The sequence below is a fragment of the Rhipicephalus sanguineus genome, chromosome 9 (assembly GCF_013339695.2).
Source record: "Rhipicephalus sanguineus isolate Rsan-2018 chromosome 9, BIME_Rsan_1.4, whole genome shotgun sequence".
In the NCBI taxonomy this organism is placed as follows: Eukaryota; Metazoa; Arthropoda; class Arachnida; order Ixodida; family Ixodidae; genus Rhipicephalus; species Rhipicephalus sanguineus.
The window spans coordinates 26,782,526-26,789,961 of NC_051184.2; positions in this window are offsets into that span (position 1 = coordinate 26,782,526).

Genomic DNA, 7,436 nt, shown 5'->3' on the forward strand with positions numbered 1-7,436 from the left:
GAGTTTTCGAGTCCGTTCAACAAGTTCAACGTACATGGAAACTTCACTAGTGTTCGATTTCTTGCCTTAAAGGGCAAGGAGTAAAAACACAACGCATATAGTCAAAACAGTCAAAACACAACGGCATTAGTTCCCTTCCTCTTGCCCCCCTCCCCCCCCCTTCCCCCCCAGAAGGAACTCACTTGTCGTTGGTGCCCCCCGCCCTTAGTAAACTAATCCTGGCGCCGGGGATTAATTTCGACCACATGGGGTTTTTAGACGTGCACCTAAATGAAAACCACACGTACGGGTGTTCTGCATTTCGATCCCTTATAAACGCGCCCTACGTGGCCGGGAATCGAACCCGGGTCCTCGAGATATGAAGAAAACAAGAGAACGCCATTTTGCGCGAGTGTTGCACTCCTCGAGGCTCAAGCCTATTCGGTCAACTCCGCGGAAATGCCGTCAAAGCAAAGAAAATTGCGTACAATAATTCGTGCGCGGTACTAGGCGAAAAACGTTCGGGACTGCAGCTAACACTTGTGCATCACGGCCAATCCCCGCTGACGCACCTCCCGAAACGACAAGCACGTAAGAACGATGAGCCGTCTTCTAGACGCGCAACCTATATTCGACGTCGTTTCCACGTGCATGTCGAAAAGCGTGATTCGTTATAACGCGACAGGGCATCACTTCGTCGCACATCAAAACCAACAGACGCGCAGGTGGCTTCTTCAATTCTTGAAGGAAAAGATTTTGCGAACAGCTGTCGCCGCTGCAGCGCTCGTCTTTCTCCTTATAGAGCTGCTCCCTCTCGTCGTATCGACAGATATATACTTCCTCCCATAGAATTTCGCGACGACCGTGTATTAAGATTTAGGTGCACGTTAAAGAACCCCAGGTGGTCGAAATTTCCGGAGCCCTCCACTACGGCGTCCCTCATAATCGTATCGTGGTTTTGGGACGTTAAACCCCAGATAAAAAAACGCTGCTACACAAAGACGCTGCTACAGCAGGCGGGCTTGGATTGGTGATCGTTAGCAGGACACGAAAAAATATTGAAGTTATATGGAACTTGAAAATTTACACATAAGGCAACATCGGAAGCGTCTGGCTCACTGCGAGCAACGCTCACATTAAATCATTAAAAAAATCCGGTAGATCCCACGCACTGTGGGAATCGATGTAATGCGAAGCAGCCAGCAAAGAGCTGCATACATCGCTTTGTTTATTTTTGAGCCAAATGAAACCATTCATGCCATGGCATCTAGTTCACCATATATCGCATGTTTGCCATGCACGCGTGCATGCACAATGTGGTATATACTATGCTAATGAAACGTTTATTCTGGTATATACATTGCATGACCGGTCATTTATGTTCATCACGCACTCGTGTCATGCCATACCAATTTTGGTATATATCCAGTTATCTAAACGGCCGGAAGCGCATCATAACAGTGTCATGTAAATCATACCGTACATGACATACATAACATAATTCGCATGTTAGGACCTGTCATTTATGTTCGTCATACAGTCACATCGCACAATACGAATTTTGGTGTAAATCAAACGAGCGAAATGGCCGCGAGTCCACCATGAACGTGGCATGTAAATCATGCCATACATGACATGCATGTCATGGTTTTCATGTTACCACCTGTCACTTATGTTCGTCATACATTCGCGTCACGCATTACTAATTTTGGTGTAAATCAAACGAGCGAAATGGCCGCGAGTCCACCATGAACGTGGCATGTAAATCATGCCATACATGACATGCATGTCATGGTTTTCATGTTACCACCTGTCACTTATGTTCGTCATACATTCGCGTCACGCATTACTAATTTTGGTGTATATTAAGCTAGCGAAACGGCCGCAATCGGACAATGAGCGTGGCATGTAAATTATGCCATAAATGATATGCATATCATAATTTTCAAGTTACCACCTGTCATATATGTTTGTCATACAGTCACGTTGCGCAATACCAATTTTGATGTATATCAAGCGAGCGAAGCGGCTGCGAGCGCACCATGAGCGTGGCATGTATATCATGTCGTACATGACTTGCGTGTCACGATTTTCATGTTACCACCTCTCATTTACGTTCGTCATACAGGCGCGTCACGCATCACCAATTTTGGCGCATATCAAGCTAATGAAACGGCCGCGAATGCACCATGAGCGCGGCATGTAAATCATGACATACATGACATGCATGTCATCGTTTTCATGTTACCACCTGTTATTCATGTTCTTGATACAGTCACATCGCGCAATACCAATTTCGGTGTATATCAATCGAGCGAAACGGCTGCGAGCGCACCATGAGCGTGCCATGTAGATCATGTCGTACATGACACGCATGTCATGATTTTCATGTTATCACCTCTAATTTACGTTTGTCATACAGTCGCGTCGCGAAATACCGATTTTGGTGTACATCAAGCCAGCGAAACGGCCGCGAATGCACCACGAGCGTGGAATGTAAATCATGACATACATGACATGCATGTCATGGTTTTCATGTTACCACCTGTTATTCAAGTTCTTCATACAGTCACATCGCGCAATACCAATTTTGGTGTATATCAACCTAGCTAAACGGCCGTGAGTGCGTCATGAGCGTGGCATGTAAATCATGTCGGACATGACACGCGTGTCATGATTTCAGTTATGTTCGTCATATTGAATTGTCTCGTCATACCAGTTTTCGTATATATCCATTCATTTAAACGGCCGCGAGCGCCCCGAGACCATGTCATGTAAATCATGCCGCACATGACATGCGTGCCATGATTTGCACATTGGGACCTGTCATTATGTTCGCCATGAACACTTGTCACGTCATACCAGTTTTGGTATATATGAAGTTAACGGAATGGCCGCAAGAGCCCCAAGGCCGTGGAATGTAAATCATGATATTCATGACATGCATGTCATGATTTTCATGTTATGACCTGTCATTTATGTTCGTAATACGGTCATGTTATTCCATACCAATTTTGGTATACATCCGATTAACGAAACGGCCAGGAGAGCACAAAGTCGTAGGCGGATAGATAGATAGATAGATAGATAGATAGATAGATAGATAGATAGATAGATAGATAGATAGATAGATAGATAGATAGATAGATAGATAGATAGATAGATACGCTCAAAGTCGCAGAAGTTCGCTAAGAAATGCTTCGCATTTAAAAATTCGGGAGCCAATCCCCTATCGGGAAAATGGCGTGTGCGTGCCTGACCTACTGCTTTTCTTTCTTTCCTTTTATCACTGTTTCTTTCTCTCTTTATTTCTATCCCCGGCGGAAGCGAAACGGCTCTGATTGGTTGCGGGCGTGGCGTGAGGGCCTTAAAATATAGTGACAGAGTGACAGATTACAGCATCCTTTTCGCGTTGTGAGTAGGATTTATATTTTTAAATCGTGCTTAAAGGTAACAAAAACTGGTATTGTCGCGCAGCCTAGCGGAAGAGCCTTGAAGATGGATTATGAAGTCGGTCACCTTGCTGTACATAGTCACGCAATCTGATGCTGTCATGCGCGCCATAATTGGTCCTCAAAGTTAGAGTATAATAGAGAGAGAGAGAGAGAGATAACAAAACGAGAGAAAGGCAGGGAGGTTAACCAGAATAGTAGCATCCGGTTTGCTACCCTACACAAGGGGAGGGGGAAGGGAAAGAAAGATGGAAAGGAAAGCGGAGAGAAGAGCAGGCGTATGTATATTATTATCTATCCCCGCTCTGTTCTGTGCTACCTACGAGGTAAAAGGAACTGCACGGTGAGAAGCGGCGCTGCCTTCGCGGCCGCCAGTGGCCCATGTCGAGCCGCGGCGCATGCGCGTGGTGTGCACGCATGCGCAATAAACCGCCGCGCTCGAACACGAACCGCTCTCGCGCTCACTGTTTGCAGCATGTGTTGTCAAGCGTGTATAAGACTTCATATTTGCCGCAGATAGAAAAATTCTGATTAAAAATGTTTCACTGCGTTTTCCACATTACCATTCCGTGGCTAGACACTGACCAATAGCTTTCCGCTGCGCTAAAGATAATAGGTGCCTTAAAGATTGGTTGCCAGTCCCTTTAAGTCTTACCTTAGGCTCGTCGAGTCTTCCTCATGACACTCAAATTACCTTTTTTTTTTAAACAAGAGGCCATGAGCCCAGAGATCTCGATCTAACCGCGTGTCGGCTTTTTGTGTTGAAGCAGCGTACCAGTTAATCCAGAGGATCTTCTTTCGTAGGCTTCGCGGTGGGCCCGACTCCGTCATCAAAGTGCCAGAGACATTCGGCTGCCTTCCCTTCATGATTGACAGCGGACGATGAAGGCGCAGCTGGCTCAACCTGAAAAATAATAAAGTGTATCTCGTGAATTTCTACTCCAAATCAGGGGTGCAGCCAAGAGGGGGGATGATGGGGGGGGGGGGGTGAGGGGGGTTCAAATCCCCACCCCCGGACGCACACATACAAACGCACGCACGAACGTACATAAAGTATGGTTGAACCCCCCTTCCCCCCGAAAAAAATTTCTGCCTACACCCCTGCTCCAAATCTAGTCCTCTCGTGCACATTAACATGCTTCACTCTTCCTGGCGATGCACAACTATTAAAAAGGATGGGGAAGCACTCTAATTGGGGAGAACGCAACGCAGAGTGCACAACTGCGTCTTCTCACTGAGCTCAGAAGCTTCTCTCGACATCAACCAACCCACACACCATTAATTACGTCGCACAACGAACCTGCGTGGCGTGGGCCAAAGTCCTTAGAAGCAGGCGCCAGAGGCTCCCCTGGTCGCTGCCAGGAACCGTGCCTTGCTCCAAAGCGACGAACTATCCACTTTCTTTCATTTTCTTGTGCTGCCCTCTGCCGTTTTGGTAAAGTTTTGGTAGGGACCGGGACAACTGGTATCGCCAGAACGACGGTGTAAGAAAGGTAATCTCACGCAGTGGCCAGAACAAACGCATCCGAGACCAAGGCGTTTCGCGACTTTCCCGCTAGAAATATACATCGTGAAAGGGGTGCCGGGTGCATCAGCTTCAACAAAGCCGATATGTCACGCGTTCTCTAGGCGCCAATAAGCCCAAGCACCTAGCCAAGGAGCTCGAGGCGATACCCGTCCGGCGGCACAAAACTACAGTCGGATACAACTTAAGAAGTCCGGTGAGGGGGGCCCCGCCCAGATGAACTGACAATACCAGTGGTGCAGTTCTTTTGCATCACGATCGAGGGTTCGTTTTCTTTTGAGCGGGTTCAACCAGGCAGAAAGTGAGAGCAAATTAAAAAAAAAAGTGTTGAACCCACGCATAACCTAAAGGAACATCCACCAGTGTATTGCTCATAAAATGATGCTAATTAAGTTTGTTGAAGCCATGAAACTAATTGCTGTCTCAATTTCTATAAAAATTTGAGCATACTGGCTCATTGACGGCGCGCGACCACAAGAGTAATGCAATTTCAGCACTGATGAGTAAACGGCAAAGAACAAAAGGACAAGGAAACTCGCACTATCAAGGCACATTTAGTAGTACGAGTAAATACAATATTTTGTATCAAAGGTTACGCGTGATAATGTTAGAAGACGTCATCAAAGATACAACGCCCCCGCTAGAAGAAGCTTTCGTTTTTACTCCGTAAATGTGTAGCGAGACCTTATAAAGATAATTTTGCCTTGACCAAACATGTAAACGCTTCATCGTAGAATGGTTGCATTTAGGGGGGTTTGAATTATGCCTGGTTACTTGACCTGTGAGCTGCCGAAAGGTTCGCACTAATGCCTTGATCCTTGAGTGAGACATAAGTGTATTGTTCATTCGCAACAATGTTGTTTATGTCCACGTTGATAGCGTTCTTTCCCTCCCCGGCGAAAATCTAGCAATGACCGACGCTAGTGCATGGGCATTGGCAGGGGGGCGTAAAAGGGGCATTGCAACCCCTCCCCCCTCAAGCTACACCAGCGTTCCTCCACTCCACCAGCCGCGATGCAACACGGGTTTGCACCCCCGAAGACAAAATCCTGCCGACGCCCATGCGCGAGTGCATTACCACAGCTAGCCACCCTACCACAGCGATGGTTCTGGAACACTGCAAGCTGGCGACGCCGCCGACTACAGCGCCACCACTGCGGGATCGCGAATGGGGGGCTAACTTAGGCCAGTTTTCACACCTCCCAATTATAGCCACCCTAACAAAACAACCAATTCACCTCGCAAACTATGACGTCGTTGGCGTGCGTGTTGAATTCACGTAGCAACTTAGAGGCGCCGCTGCTCTGCAGAACGTCGGCTGCCGATGTTCCAGCAACCTCGACGATGTGCCGATGATGTGCCGTGCCGTTCGAAAGGGGAGGTGTGGGCGATTGCAGGTGTTCTCTGATGCGGTCGAGGTTATTGTCGTATATGCGCCCAAAAGGAGCGCGTACAACTCTAATCAAGGCGAATCACCGCAAGGAAAACGCGCTACCTGTTGAATCCTGGCGCCATGTCGGAGCAGCCGCTCCTGGTTGCCAGACCAGAGTGAATTGCCGGTTACGTGTGGGTTGAAATGCTACAGATTCCCTCAGACATCGCACAAAAAGATTGCATTATCCCCATCATGCAAGTAATGTCCGTGTCTTCATGTATTCTACTCAGACGCACTGAAGTGTGTCATACTCCACAGGCGACCTTGAAAAGATCTGTTCAAACAGGTTCAAACTCAAGAAAGAAACGAAACGCCCATGTGTCGTACCGCTCGCAGTACGCATTTAACACTCGATCGTTGTGAAACCGTGGGATCGCTGCGATACGATGACAATGGCTAGTAGTTTGAATCTATGCGATTGCTTCCTTCACGCTAAAAAAATAAATAAATAACAGAAAGCAGCTTGATGAAGTCCAACGCACACAGTCGCTATGCGCTGTATTTTGCGTGTGTAATGTTTTGTACATTTACACTTGACCAGAATAAGTCAAATTGCAGTTAATACCTTCCTTTGCATGAAAGGCACCTATAAATCCGTGGTGCCTTAGTTATATCACAAGGCCATGACCTTAAATTCTAGGTAAGCAAAGCCCAAATGCGGACGCAGAACGTTTCCTGGGCTTTTCCTCGTCTATATACTATAGTTGCAAAGTTGCAAAGGCTACAAGAGCCCATTTGTAGATGACCTCAATTGGCTTGCTAAGCATATACCCACATTCACATAAAAAATACAAATGGAGGTATGACGCCCCTTGTTCCACCCCAAAATAAGTTTCTGGCTATGCCGTTGCTGAGTAGTCTGTGAAACCTATTGGTGGACACAGCCTATTTTACACCTACTTTGAGAAGTTTCTCATATTAGTCATTCGCTCAGACGTATGGTACACGTTACATTACACACGTTACGTACCTTGCCCGTCTTGTTCATTCATTTAACACAACTGCATAACTATGTGTAGACAAAGTTCTCTCTACTCCCTGCACA